Raw genomic sequence first — 15,383 nt, 5'->3', positions numbered from 1 at the left:
GCTCATTTTCTTAAGGTTTTTTTTTTGTGTTTAATGCTCGTGGAGGATTCCCTCCACCCACCCACCCACCACCACCTCCTCCTGGCCGAATTCGTTTGATCGCTCCCAGCAAGAGCACATGTGTTACTGCTGCGAGCGTGAGCAGTTGTTGCACGTGTGTGTGTGTGCATGCATGTGCTGCGTGTGTCGCTGTGGTGTTGTGATTCTCGTTCTGTGCCGTCATCCCAAGAGAACCTCTCCGGGTTCGATCCCTGGCTGTGATGTCCCATCATTAGCGACGAAGCTTTGAAATGCGTTGCACATTGCGTTGGATTTCAGCCCAAGAACAAATGTTCGTCCCCTATCCATCCGTGGTATTTGAACGTGCTCTGCGCCTCCCATAGGTTCATCATCATGTTCATCATCAGCTACTGTCTGTCCACTGCTGGATGAAAGTCTCCCCATGCCGTTGCCGTCAATCAATGTCCTTTAGGTTAACTCAGCCGTAAATGATCGGGCGGCGCACGTCTGTAATCTAGCACGGTGGAGGAAACGATGGTTTGTTGATCACACAAATGTTGCACAACTCCCTTACGTTGGGCGTAGAGGTGCCGTACCCTGGCTTGCCAGGAGAAGGCGGTACAGAAAAGTCCTGGCTCTTATGAATGTTGAACTTCATTCTCACGATACGTAGCCAACCGTGCAAAAACTAAACACATAAAGCAGTTCTAAAGAAGTGAGTTTTCAATCTAGACGATTTAAAAGCGCATTGCCCCAGTGGCTTCCTAATATCAGCAGGAAGAGCGTTCCAGACGGCCGTAGAAGCAATTCTGAAAGCGCGCGATGCGGTGACGGTAATCTGCCCCTCGCACGCATGCACGTGCTCCCGGTTTTCTCCCACACGTATCCACACTCAATCAGCTGCAAACATCGACATGTATAGAGGACCGCAGAGCTTGGCCAATTGTTGGAGCCGGATGACCGCCTGGCTGCTACACTCCCACGATTCATTCACTCTCGCCTAGAGCAAGGGAATCCCGTGTGCGTTACAAGTCTTAAAAAAATTAAAAACAGTACCCGGCAGTGTTTGTTTATGAGCATCAACACTGCGGAGACAAAGGTGGCCATGCCATCGCAGTACTGTCCACACCGATGCGGTGCTGTGACATGGTAACCTCACGAGGTCAGTCGTTTTAGAGCATTATGCCCCCAGGTCTATAGGGCTACAGGGAGGATGTGCGACGCGTGTGTGTGATTGCGTCTGTCTGTGTCACTAAAACACTGGTCACGCTGTGCTGGTTTGTGCCCTTCCTTTGAGCTAAGTCACAGGGGGGCAGCATATTGAAGATAACTCACCGAAATGTGCTCTGTTCGGTGACGTCACCTGTAATCAAACCCGCCACTGTTTTTTTTTTAGTTTGCGTACAAACTCCCAAGTCTCCCGTGGATCAACCCGTTTACATTCCTTCTTGATCTTTGGTACAATTTATGAGACATCCCTTCACTTTTGGCCGTGAACTTATCTCTCTCGATATATATCTAGATCAGCTCCCATCCCTCCCGTGCATCACGTGGCTTCGGTGTTGCCACGCCCACTCTGAATCCCTCCCCTTTCCCCGCCCTCCCCCTGTGAGAACAGACGCTGTCGCGTCCAGGCCCTGATGCGGTCTCTTCTTCCCTATCCTCATCTTTTATGACCCTTTTTGCTTCCTTTTCTCCATCACATTCCTCTCATTTCCCGATCTATCTCTCCTCTGTTACCTCGACCGTTGCTTTATAGTGTCCCATGCATTATATCCTTGACTCGACTCCCATTCCCCGTGGTGTGTGCCACAGGTCAAACGTCGCTTGTTCATACCGACTCACATCAAAGTATCTCCCAGAGGTGTGGACTCGAGTCATGTGACTTGGACTCGAGTCAGACTCGAGTCATGAATTTGATGACTTGCGACTCGACTTGGACTTGCATAACAATGACTTTGTCCCACCTATGAGATGTGGACTCGAGTCATGTGACTTGGACTCGAGTCAGACTCGAGTCATGAATTTGATGACTTGCGACTCGACTTGGACTTGCATAACAATGACTTTGTCCCACCTATGAGATGTGGACTCGAGTCATGTGACTTGGACTCGAGTCAGACTCGAGTCATGAATTTGATGACTTGCGACTCGACTTGGACTTGCATAACAATGACTTTGTCCCACCTATGAGATGTGGACTCGAGTCATGTGACTTGGACTCGAGTCAGACTCGAGTCATGAATTTGATGACTTGCGACTCGACTTGGACTTGCATAACAATGACTTTGTCCCACCTATGAGATGTGGACTCGAGTCATGTGACTTGAACTCGAGTCAGACTCGAGTCATGAATTTGATGACTTGCGACTCGACTTGGACTTGCATAACAATGACTTTGTCCCACCTCTGGTATTTCCCATATAAAATTAACACGAGGGAGGTTGTTCATCTCTGGTGGCGACTCTAATCCAACAGTGGGAATTTCACATTCCTATGATAGGAACCAGTCACGTGACTTTGCGGAAAATTTTACGATTGTTGACTTCTCACTAAGTGGTACTCATTTTGCAACACCTGAGGGGGATTACACTGGTCAACACACTTTTTCTGGCATAAGGTATTCCAACGGTTTTAAGGTAATTTTGGGGTGCTGATTCCAAATCTGCCATCAGTTTTTTTTTGTCTATCACATAAGGTTGTTGCTCTCGCTATGTATCTTGGTAATATCTGTCTGCTAATATGTCTGTCTATAGTTTTCTGGTTAGATTTTATGTCGCTATTTCATTATACCTGATGATGATTGCTTGTGTTGCAATCGAAACGTCGTATTCTATTATTTAATTTAATTTATTGTTTTATCTTTAGACGTGACTTAACCGAAAGAATCAAATAATAATTCCTGCAGTCACGAAAGTTCTAAAATTAAGATTGAACCACTTCTACGGGGAAGTTTTAAGCTTATCTTTTTTCTCTCTCTCTGGCGACTTGTTTTCTCTGCCTGTGTCCTCTTTAGAATGTTCACACTCAAATTCTAACTTAGCAATCTTTGAAATACGTAATCAACCAGGCTATGCGTTAATTGTGTGTTGACCGACCCTCTGTGTTGTATTACATTACATTTCGATATTTTACTAGGTTATTTAATTTTAGTGTGTCTTTCTCCTGATTTTCAGGCTTGCTTGCCGTGCAATCGTTCTTGCAGCACCAATTTATATGCTAATTTTTTCTCTAACCCCCCTCCCTCTCTCTGCCTCCGCTCCCCCCCCCTCTGTCTATTTAAGGCCACCCCACAGAGACGATCACCCCTCTCTGTTACCTGTGTTGCTCTCGCTATGTATCTTGGTAATATCTGTCTGCTAATATGTCTGTCTATAGTTTTCTGGTTAGATTTTATGTCGCTATTTCATTATACCTGATGATGATTGCTTGTGTTGCAATCGAAACGTCGTATTCTATTATTTAATTTGATTTATTATTTTATCTTTAGACGTGACTTAACCGAAAGAACCAAATAATAATTCCTGCAGTCACGAAAGTTCTAAAATTAAGATTATCACATAAGGTTTTTGAGATATCAAATATTGCATTTTCAATAAAAACTGCAGAAGAAAAATATTTAAAAAATGTGGATATCTACATAAAATGATATTATAAACACACTCTCCTAAAAAGTACAGCACCATATTTTAACACTAAAGCAGTCACTGACTCGCAGCCACTTGCAATCATAAGTGACAGAGTTAATTTCGGGTAAAATCTATTAAAATGGGGTATACCGATAGCATAAAAATGAGATGTGATAGAGCAAATCTGAGATCAGATTTGGAATCAGCACCCTGAAATGAGTGGCCAGTGTTATGAGCAAAGTTGCCCGAATAGAAATTGTATCTTGAAATTCTTAATCATTCTAACCATATTGATACATACATTCATTATACATTTAATTTACAACCTCAACGAATGCATCAATACCACTGTAACCATGAACATAAATGATCTAACAGGTCATATTGCAGGCCATAGCCCTTCTTCATAGCACATAGATAGGAAGTTGAGAGAGATATTAAGATCATTATTAAGGTGTATTATTAAATCATATTATCATTAAATAAAACACCTTTTAATTGCATGCCTATTCAAGGCATCGTATATTGATCAACTATGATTAACTCATCTGGAAGTATGTACTACATATTTTTAGATGAATACAATCCGTAACAATTTGTATGATTACAATAAACCCCCTCGGAGCTTTGCACCTGATAGGCTCACAGTGATCACGTCATCTTGTTCCATTTCAGTCCGGAAGCAGGAAGACTTCTTCACAATTCTGGCAAATCGCATGATGAAGGTGGTTGTAATCACCAGTAAAACGTCGTACTCAATTGTAAAGGGTGTGGGTTTACTCGCCGTCACATCAAAGTGCTGAAGTAATAGCTAATAGACCCGCTTTGTTCCCGTGACACACCTTACCAATTGGCTGTCGGTTCGTGGTGGGTTAACGACGCATTTTTTTTCTGCAATCTAAACCCAAAAGCCTTTGTTATGAATAATATTTGTCGCGAAAGCCTACGTGTTAAATTGAGACAATGAGAGTTGGACAGAGCGATTAACGTCATGGGGCCTGACGAGAATAACATGTTTTAAAAAAACTTTTCATTGGTTCTTTTCGGTTAAGTCACGTCTAAAAATAAAATAATAAATTAAAATAACATATTACGACGTTTCGATTGCAACACAAGCAATCGAAACGTCGTAATATGTTATTTTAATTTATTATTTTATTTTTAGACGTGACTTAACCGAAAATAACCAAAGAATAATTCCTGCAGTCACGAAAGCTCCTAAATTAAGATTAAAAACTTTTCATATAAATGAGTTAATCAAGCAGTGTTATTGTGTTTATTCTTGTGTTTGTCCGTTACTCGACGCTTACCACTGTAATATATAACTATTCATATGCCAATTAAAAAACATGTCATCAGAATTTGTTTTACGTAATTGTCATCAAGCCCTATGGTGGCAATGTTGCAGTCTTCAACCGTATTATCCCACTCCATCTCTTTGGCCTCTCTATGAACGTGTCATGAAGACTGGCCATTTCGATGTAAAGCTTTCGTGACTGCAGGGATTCATCTTCTTGGTTCTTTCGGTAAAGTCACGTAGAAGGGGAATAATAAAATAATAAAATTAAAACATACTAAAATTATTCTCACGACGTTTCGGCCACAACGCAAGCAGCCGTCCTCAGGTGAAGAACAGGTCTGTCTTTCTGACAGACCTGTTCTTCACCTGTTCTTCACCTGAGGACGGCTGCTTGCGTCGTGGCCGAAACGTCGGGAGAATTATTTTATTATGTTTTATTTTTTATTTTATTATTTCCCTTCTACGTGACTTTACCGAAAGAACCAAGAAGAAGACTGGCCATTGTCCGAAACGTCGCCGTTCTCATCGCTCGTGGGTCACCGAATTGTTGGCCGTACCGTCTTGTCCCTTGTATTCCGCCTGCTACTTGTTAAAGCAAACTGCATCCTTTTGCCTTGTTGCTGCATTTCTCTTGCGCTGACGTGTCCTGCAGTTTGCTGGCCACATCGCAGCTACGGCTGGAGCGTACGGCAGCACAGTAGCAGCGCTGGCAGCGAGCACCGAAGGCCTTCATTCTAGCTGCCATCCCACTGACGTCTTGGCAAGGACTTTGGATCGTCGCAAGATTGCATTTGGCACAATTTGAACCTTGTCGTCTCATTCCTGTCTGCTGTCCGTCACGCGGCCCAGAGCACGTCGGTAGCTCCTCTTGGCTGTTGGTCGCCAAGTTTTGCACGCAACGGAGAGCAATGCGGAACGCACTGCTGATCGAATTGACAGACACCGGACCCGGCAACGACCTCAGCAAGGTGTTTCCCTTGCTCGATCGAGCACAGGACAGTGCTCACCTCCTTTGGTTGCCCATAGTTGAAGATGGAAATGTCACATTCCCATGGCAAAACTGATTTGATTGGTTCCTGCCTTCCCTCCAGTTGGATTGCAATTGTGTTAGCGGTGTCATTTCACGACGCGAAGAAGAAGAAAACGCATTCTCAGCTAGCAGTGCACCTCCTTGTGGCCCAGGAAAATTATGCCACAATTACTTCTAAAGTCACCTTAATAGAGCCACTGCTGCCCGAGTGGTTCAGCGGTAGAGTGAGTGAGCGGCTTGCCGGAGGAAAGTTGCGAGTTGAAATCTTGGTTGGTGGTTAACTTGACCAATCATCCATATTGGGTCGATAAAACCAGTACCGATATGTGGGGAGGTAAACAGTAGTTTTGTACCGAGATACTCGATCTGCCAAAGAAATGTGGAATTTCCAACACTGACTCAGGGCTGTAAACAATTGATAAGTACTGCCTCAATGCTCATTTGAGCATAACATCACTTTCGACGTTTGTGTTATCCACACTCCGGACATGCCTGCTATATTCCCTGCAAAGAGTGTTTGTCACATGTCAATCAAACCGAAATGTCAAATACGCGGAGCTGGAATACGCCGCATTGAGTGAAAAATCCGGATTTAATGCGATGGAAGTTTATTGTGCAAGCCATTTGCGGCCAGGTTGAGGCCATCAATTCACTGCACTGGAGCGCCAGGTGTCATCACGTGTGGCTGAATCCCGAATTCCAACCCATGATTTAGGCGGTGCCAGCTCAGCGTCTCTGACCTCTGAGCCACTTGGCCACCGCTGAGCCCTCCTCGTTGCCACAGGAGGAACCGTGTGCCGAGTCGACCGCTGAGCGTGGATTTTATTTTTTCTTCTAAAAATAAAGTGGCGAGTTCCAGTCCCAGCCGTTCGTTGCCTCGGTCCCTTTCACGTGGGAATGGTTTGGACTGTGGGGGCGGTGGTGAGGAGCTGTGTGGTGGAGCCATGTTGAGTAGCCAAGGGGCTCATCAAAGATATGAATCGAGGAGGCACCGCATATGGCTTGCTGCTTCCCCTGTTGAAAAGGTTGGGAGGCAGCTGCCTGCCCTGCCATGTGTGTTTCCACACCCATTACTCAGCTCTATCATCATCATCAAATGTGCGATCATCGTCAATGTTATTAGAAACGAAAGTTCGTTGTTTCCTCGGTCACATTTCTCTTTCCTCCTCCATCATCATCGTAGATCTTCATTTTCTTATCCATCATCATGAACAGCACTCTCTTCGTGTCATTTTAACTCTCGTTCGTCATCGTTATCACAACATCATCAACAGCAGCAACTTCATAAGTTATAAATGTTTTTATCCCTCTTCATTGTGATCTTCATAGCCATCAGTAGCTACAGCATCCTCCTAGGCCATATTTTGTTTTCATTCATCATCATCATCATCATATATCATCATCAGCAGCAACAACAGCAGCAGCAGAATCTGCATAAGTTAGCAATGTTTGTAATGCACCATCAAAACATATAATTATTATTATCATCAGCAGCAACAATTGTATAGATCATCATTCTTTTTAATTCATCATTGACATCAAAATCACTATCATATTCATCACCGTTAGTTTAACACGTGGGCTTTCGCGACCAATATCATCCATAACAGAGGTTTTTTGGGTTAGATCGCGTAAATATATAAATGTGTCGTTAAAACCCGCCACCACCCGACACAGCTAACTAGTAAGGGTTATCACGTAAACAGAACATAACAATTCGGTGTGTTGGAGAGCCAAGCCACAACATTTACCAACTGAGTACGACGTTTCGCCAGTAATTACAACTAGCTTCATCAGGCGACAGCCAGATTTGTGGAGAAGTCTTACTGTTTCGTTCCTTACATAGAGGCGTAGATGTGTTGACAACCCTTTTGCACTCTTGCACAATGATGGGGGGGGGGGGCGGATTATTTAGGCAACGTACATTATGCATGTGCATTATGCGAGCCCTTTCAACTTGTCCTTCCTATAGTTTATTAAAATAGCCCTACCAACGGTAATCCCTATTGAAGTACGCTGCCCTTTGTAGGCATGCATTTAAATAATGTATTGTATATTTTCTTCTTGGTTCTTTCGGTAAAGTCACGTAGAATGGAAATAGAATGGAAATCAACCCATAAAACCTCTATTATGGTTTAGATACGTGACTTTACCGAAAGAACCAAGAAGATGAATCCCTGCAGTCACGAAAGCTTTTAATCAAAATTTTATGTATTGTTTGATGATTCGCTTCCACGCAGCACTAAGACGGTAGCTATGCGAACGGTTAAACTTATTTTGATTTCTTTCAATTTCGATAGATTCTCTAATTGGTCTTGGCCAGTAGTAGCTAGTTTTGCACGAAACTTCAACATTATGAAAATCAATTGAGTGCCCTTGTTGGCACGCGTGTTCTGCTACTGCTGACAGTTGCATTTGTTAGAATGTAATATTTCTCTGATGTTCTCTTAGTCTCGTGATGATCATTCGTCCTATTTGCCCAACATAACATTAACACACGTGCAAGTTAATCCTGTACACACCTTCTGTTGAAGCAAACACAGCCCGACATCAGTAGGACCTCTTCGTTCATCAAAAACTCTGAACATCTCGTAAATATAATTAACGATGTTAAGCTTAAACCTGATGATATTCTCGTAAGTTTTGATGTGACCTCTCTTTTCACGAGGGTTACGGTCAACGAGTCAATTAAATTACTCGACACTCTGGTAACGAACAACGGTTTAGCCAAAGATATCCCAAGACGAGCTGAACACTGTCTAAAGAACACCTACTTCTTGTGGAAAGGTGACTTCTATAAACAAAAGGAAGGAGCAGCAATTGGCTCTCCTTTGTCTCCTGTGATAGCGAATTTGTACGTGGAAATTTTGAAACAAAAACAATAGCTTCAAGCACACTAACACCATCTGCCTGGTTTAGATATGTGGATGACACGTTGGTGGTCTGGCCACACTGAACGCATTTCTAAATCATCTCAACTCGCAAAACCCATACATTGAGTTCACCATGGAAGTGGAAGCTGACAGACCTTTACCATTTCTGAATATTCTGCTCGGATGGGGTAGAAATGGTCAAATAACACACAGTGTTTACCGAAAGAAAATGCATACTTACGCCAATCTGAATGCAAAGTCACACCATCACCCCGCACAGAAATCTGCTCTTTATCGAGCTAAGAAAGTGTCAGATGGTGACATTCTGAGAAATGAAATTCAACATGTTAAAGAAGCGCTGCAAATAAACGGTTACAATGATGCACAAATCAACAGGGCATTGAATACCAAAACCAAATCAAATAACGCGAGCATTGAAACTGCCCAAGTAAGTAAAAGATCAAATACCGAACATTGCGGGAGTAACTGATAAACTAGCCAGATGTTTGGGAAAACAAAGCATTCTGAGTCAGATTTGGCACGGTACATAACATACAGAATTTAATATCTGGTACAAAAGATGTATTACCGAAGCTATCAACAGAAGGTGTGTACAGGATCAACTGCACGTGTGGCAAATATTACGTTGGGCAAACAGGAGGAATGATTAGCACGAGACCAAAAGAACATCAGAGAAATATGGGAAAATACCAGCACTGCTTCTAGGGCCTGCCCAAACAATATTTTTGACTCTTGGCACCACGGCGGTGGCCACGAGCACCGTGTCCCACTTGAGCGGCGAATGGGATGCGACCACACGGGGGGACTCGTCCGATACTCCCAGTGGCGTGGTCGCTCGCTCGCTCGCTCGCTGGCTCGGTCGTTCGCTCGGTCGCTCGCTCGCTCGCTGGCTCGGTCGTTCGCTCGGTCGCTCGCTCGCTCGCTGGCTCGGTCGTTCGCTCGGTCGCTCGCTCGCTCGCTGGCTCGGTCGTTCGCTCGGTCGCTCGCTGGCTCGCTGGCTCGGTCGTTCGCTCGGTCGCTCGCTCGCTCGCTGGCTCGGTCGTTCGCTCGGTCGCTCGCTCGCTCGCTGGCTCGGTCGTTCGCTCGGTCGCTCGCTCGCTCGCTGGCTCGGTCGTTCGCTCGGTCGCTCGCTCGCTCGCTGGCTCGGTCGTTCGCTCGGTCGCTCGCTGGCTCGCTGGCTCGGTCGTTCGCTCGGTCGCTCGCTCGCTCGCTGGCTCGGTCGTTCGCTCGGTCGCTCGCTCGCTCGCTGGCTCGGTCGTTCGCTCGGTCGCTCGCTGGCTCGGTCGCTGGCTCGGTCGCTGCTCATTATTTCTGGCAGGGTTCGATTAGCGACAAAGTGTTCACAGCGGTGCTGGTGAGCAAGCGCCGCACGTTTATGTTTATGGCTTCGCCCGGACATAAACCACCGCGCTTGCAAACAAGCCAGCGTTATCCCCCACTGCACAGTAAAACTCAGCACGCAAGACGTTGCATTAATTTATTCGACCGGAAGGAAATCTCAATTATTGCATCGTGTCGTCTGTAAAAGACATTGCGACGATCATTCATTGTTTTTTTTTTACGAATTCATAATTCTGCACGAGTGGATCTCGATCCATTATCTTCTGCGCAAAGAATGCTTGGGAAATCATTGTTGCACAAATTAAAAGTGTCTTCTTTTGGATACGAGCCTGGTGCTTCATCTTCACTGACAGCCCTCAGCCATTGCTGACTTCACTTTATCACACACACACACAGAAAGCAACGCTCCACAGTAGTATCGTTACGAGTAATGTCCCGAAATAATAATATGGGAACGCGTCTGCAGTGTGAAAGTGTTCACAGTGGGCATGCTAATCTAGAGGTCGCCAGTTCGATATCTCCACGCTGGAGTTGGAGCAATACGGCACGTTTCTTAAACCCTCGCCACTTCTGTTCACCCAGCAGTGTGAATGGGTACGACTACAGTTAGTTGATCAGCAGGTCGTGTGTGGTGGTGTGAAGTGTAGGTACTTGGATACGAGCCTGAAGTGTAGGTACTTCACACCTCTTCCAAGATGTCTGAACGGCATGGAACCGCAGGAGGACAAATGCCCTCTAGAGGGACTCTACATCTCGCTCGAGTGGAGAACGTTCGACTAACAGTGCAGTGAACAAGAAATCGCAGGGCTGCACTTGTCGCAGGAACAATATTCGCCAGGTGGCACTGGCAGAGCGATCGACTCGGCTGGGCGGAGACTCAGCCCATCATCTCTTCCAGGCTGGCTAATATAAACGCACCACATTATGTGGAATCAAAAAGCATTTTGTCCTGTTGCCAACGTTGGCCCTGGCCGTGAGAATGTGAAGTCTCCACCGCTGGCTTATTAGGGTGGCACTGAGCTCGGAGTTGAGACGCGTTGGCACGCGGGTGTTCCACGCTCCATGTGACATGAGCCAGCATTCTCAGGACAAGGCAGTTGCGGGTGGGCATGGCGGTGGGAGCGCAAGCAACGATTCTGATATCACTCGCCGCCGATGTTAGCCGTGGCCGGGAAATCGAATTGGCGTATTGCTGTGCGGAATTATATCAAGCGTATTCATCTTCTACTTCTCGTTGCTATTGTTCAATTCTGGCACATCGCCTGATGAGGCTGGCTGTAATCACCGGTGAAACCTCGCACTCAGATCGTAGTGGGTTTGCTCTCCAAGGAAACCGGTGTGTTGAACTAGTGTTCACGTGACAAACCTTACTGATTGACTGTGTCGGGTGTTGGTGGGTTAACAACACATTTTATATTCATTATGGATATTATTCATCGTTTATATAACATATTCATAGCTTATATATAACATTGGCGCCAGATGCTCCTGGAAATTGTTGTATGTTCTTGGCCTGATAACGTATGAGAATATCAGCTGCTGAAAACGCCCGCGAAGTGAATTCCCCTCCCAAAGGAATCATTCTCCATCCGTCTACGCCCAGACAGCGAACCCTCCCCACCACCCACCACACCCCAGCCCCATCCACGCCGCACACCAAGAGGGAGAGAAAGTTGGGGAGGCAGGGAGGACGCTACAGCGGCCAGAGTAAACACTGTCACACCTCGGCCCTCCCGGCATCTCGGCCGTCTCACACACACACAGTCTGCCAGACGCCATCACGGCTGGGGAGTGAGTGCTGGGAGAGGCATCCACCAACAATAACAGATAAATACTCGCACGCTGACAGCATCGGCGCTGCGGTGGCAGACTCGGCACGCTCCGCTTTGCCGTCACGCGACATTCATGCGGCCGCCGCTGCAGCAGCAGCTGCAGCTGCTTCCTTGTCCCGCTTGTATGGAAGATTTTCTGAACCGGTCCCGGGCCTCCCCTAGGTCGACTTGGTCTCAAATGAGTGCCTGGTGCGCTGTGCAAACATCGCCACTCGAGGAGACAAAGGCGGCCGGGCGTGGTGTTGGCCACCCATCCCGTCGTGTGCCGTGTCGGCCTCTATAGGTGCTCGCTGATAGCACTTGCCCCAACAGTCTGTTAAGGGCTATACGGGGTATCTATGTTTTTGTATTTCCCATGATGCCTCAACTGATTAATGTTAATATATATGTAGTGTATAGAGGGTGGCCCAAAAATGGGTTATTTCATTTAATGTAATACTGCCAATTAACATGATGTGCATTGTTTACTCGCTAAGTTCATGTTTCGTCTATTATTTTAAATACTGTATTTGTCGTCTTCTTTCTTTTCAGAGGACGTTTGCAAATTTAAAGAAAGTTGACTAAAGAATAACAAGTTCAATTCGCTTTTTTACGTATGCTAAGGAAGGCAGCTCTCGTCTTTTTTCACGTCCTAAATTAATTGCAAAAGATAAATTCATAAGTGTATGTTGCACTTATTTGGCAGCGCACGCAACCAACTGTGCTCATCGGAGGTGCGGGCGAAGGACAACAAACTAGAACACAAAAAAGCAGTTCTTAAGAAATTCGTTTTTTTATTAGATTTAAAAGTGCACGGCTCATGTGGCTTCTTAATATTGGAAGGAAGAGCGTTCCAGACGGCCGCAGAAGCGCATCTGAAAGCGCGAGAGGCAGTGACCTCCATTGACATCAACGCACGATGCATTGACCGTCTTTGCAAAGATGTCTTTGTGAAGAATATAATGCATTGATGTCAATGGAAGTCACTTTAAAAATATATATATATAAACTCTATGTGTCCTGACGGTTTGGCCACCCTGTATAAAACTAGTGCGTAGGTTTTCACGGTTGTGCTTTGTAGCTCTAAGATGGATTTTGTTTGTTTTCAATTCGGGGTTTACCGTGCACTCTTCGGCACGATGTCAGGAACTGAAAGAGCTCCCAGCTACGTGGAGCGAAACGTCAAACGTCATCCTTAACACAACTTTAGTCGCATCAATTTAATAATACGGCGAATGACACTGAATTATTTAATAATCCACTTCTTTCAAATTGTTGTCACGTTCATTCGTTGTCATTGGCCACAAAACACAATTGATGCCACTTCAGGTGGTACGGGCAAGAGGGATGTCTTTGTCTGGGCTCTTGAACTGGGGGTTTGAATCCTATTCATGGCTTCACTTAGCTCACCATCTCTCTAGAGCAGTGGTTCTTCTCAACCTGGGGTGCACGCACACCCTGGGGGTGCGAGATGTCCTTTCTGGCGGTCCGGGACGTGCCAGATTATTTTAGAAGGTAAATCGTCGGCGATTAAGCAGGGCACGTAAGTACAACTAATTTGTTTCATCAAACATGTGTATTTTATTAACGTTTTTTTAACGGTTAAAAACCAAAGGGGTGCAAAGCTGCAGTAAAGGTTAAGAACCACTGACATGTACTGAACACCACTTAGTCGGAAGTTATCAGCAGTCATTGATCACAGAGACTGACCCCTGCCATGAGACTGTGGAATGCTCCCACTCTTATGGAACCAACTGCATTAAATGCCTTCTTTTTGCACGCTTGATGTCCTTTAATATAGTTTTAAACTGGAACAATATCGATATGCACATTGAAAAACACGGAGGCGTCATTCACTGTTGACGGATCCTAATTAGACAGCAGTGTGAATCAAACATTATTTAACATAGGGCCATTAACAATAAAAAATAAAACACATTGTCACAGAGCGCTTCACAGATGGACACATTATAAATGTAAATAACATTACATCAATACAAATTTAAATAACACGACGCAATAAAACATCAGTTACACTTTAAAAAAAAAACTGATTTTCAGCCCGCTCCCCCGAGTGAGTAAACAGGCCCCGTGAACCGACCATCAAAAGTGGTGCCGAGTTTGACAGACAGAGCAACCCACAGGGATTTGTGTCATACCGAGGAGATGTGTCTTCAGCAACCGTTTAAATGTTGCAGCGACTACCCGCTTCTCGTATGTCAACGGAGACGTCGTTCTACAGCCTGGGAATTGCGTAATTGAAATGTTGGCCAACTAAAAGTTTTAATCCTAAAATGCTCGAGTTGATCTTCAGTCAGACATAACAGACGCATTCGAAACATCCACACCTCAGATGTTAGCAAACACCTGGGACTCTCTCCACTCACGAGATGTGATGTGTGAAGCCAATACCACGGATGTGGTGATTGTGAGGGATTTTCGTACGGCAGATGTTGATGGTAGAGCAGCTACCATTCAACACTGATGTAGTTAAATCCAGCTCATTTCAGGGCTGAAACGCGCACTATAATATAATTATATGAGCAAGCGTGTGTGTGCGTAGATGTATCCTCGTTTATGCTGCCGGATAATCATTATATTTATTTACTAATAGATGTGTCTATGGACACCGTCTAGTTTACATTTTTACAAGGCTTTAAAAAAAATATCCATGCTTATGTGAGAGCACTGCCCCCATGACTGCTGGAGTCTTAGGTGCGATTCCTCGGTGTTGACCAGATGTACAACAGCATTGTTGAGCGTAGGGAGCTCCGTGGCCCAGGCCAGTGACTGGACATCTGTGAAAAAGAGCTTTATTGCTCATCGGATTTCTCCAGGACAAATACAAACTCGGGTCAATGTGTCTTCCTCATCAAGGGCGAGCAACTGGGCTGTATTCAGCACTGTTGGCAGCCTTCATAAATAAATGGTACAATTCCACATTCTCATGGCAGGGGCCAGTTTATTAATATGATGACTGCTGTTGATTTCCTTTAACAAAACGTCGTACTGATTTCATTGAGCCTGAAGAGATGATAGGCTAAGACATTGTCATCGTTGTCATCATTTATGACTCGATATTGCATCTCGCGCAGGTAGATTAACACGTCGTGGAGCGCCAATGGAATAACGGAGCACAGTCTAGCAGAGCGCTGCACATAAGCAGCAGAACAGCGGAACTGAGAATCACATTAAATAAAAAAAACTTTCCAAGACAGCCAATGACGTTGTATAACGCACTGGAGTATGTAACAATGAACACACAATTAAAATTTCACGCGAAGGATTTCGTCACCACTATTATGATTCATAATTATCTTTTTTTTGGCGGGAGTCAGGTCGTGTGAGTGAAATGTGCGTCGTAAACCCTCAGCACAC

The sequence above is a fragment of the Lampetra planeri genome, chromosome 8 (assembly GCF_965212315.1).
Source record: "Lampetra planeri chromosome 8, kcLamPlan1.2.h2, whole genome shotgun sequence".
Lineage (NCBI taxonomy): Eukaryota > Metazoa > Chordata > Hyperoartia > Petromyzontiformes > Petromyzontidae > Lampetra > Lampetra planeri.
This window is presented reverse-complemented; position numbering follows the sequence as displayed.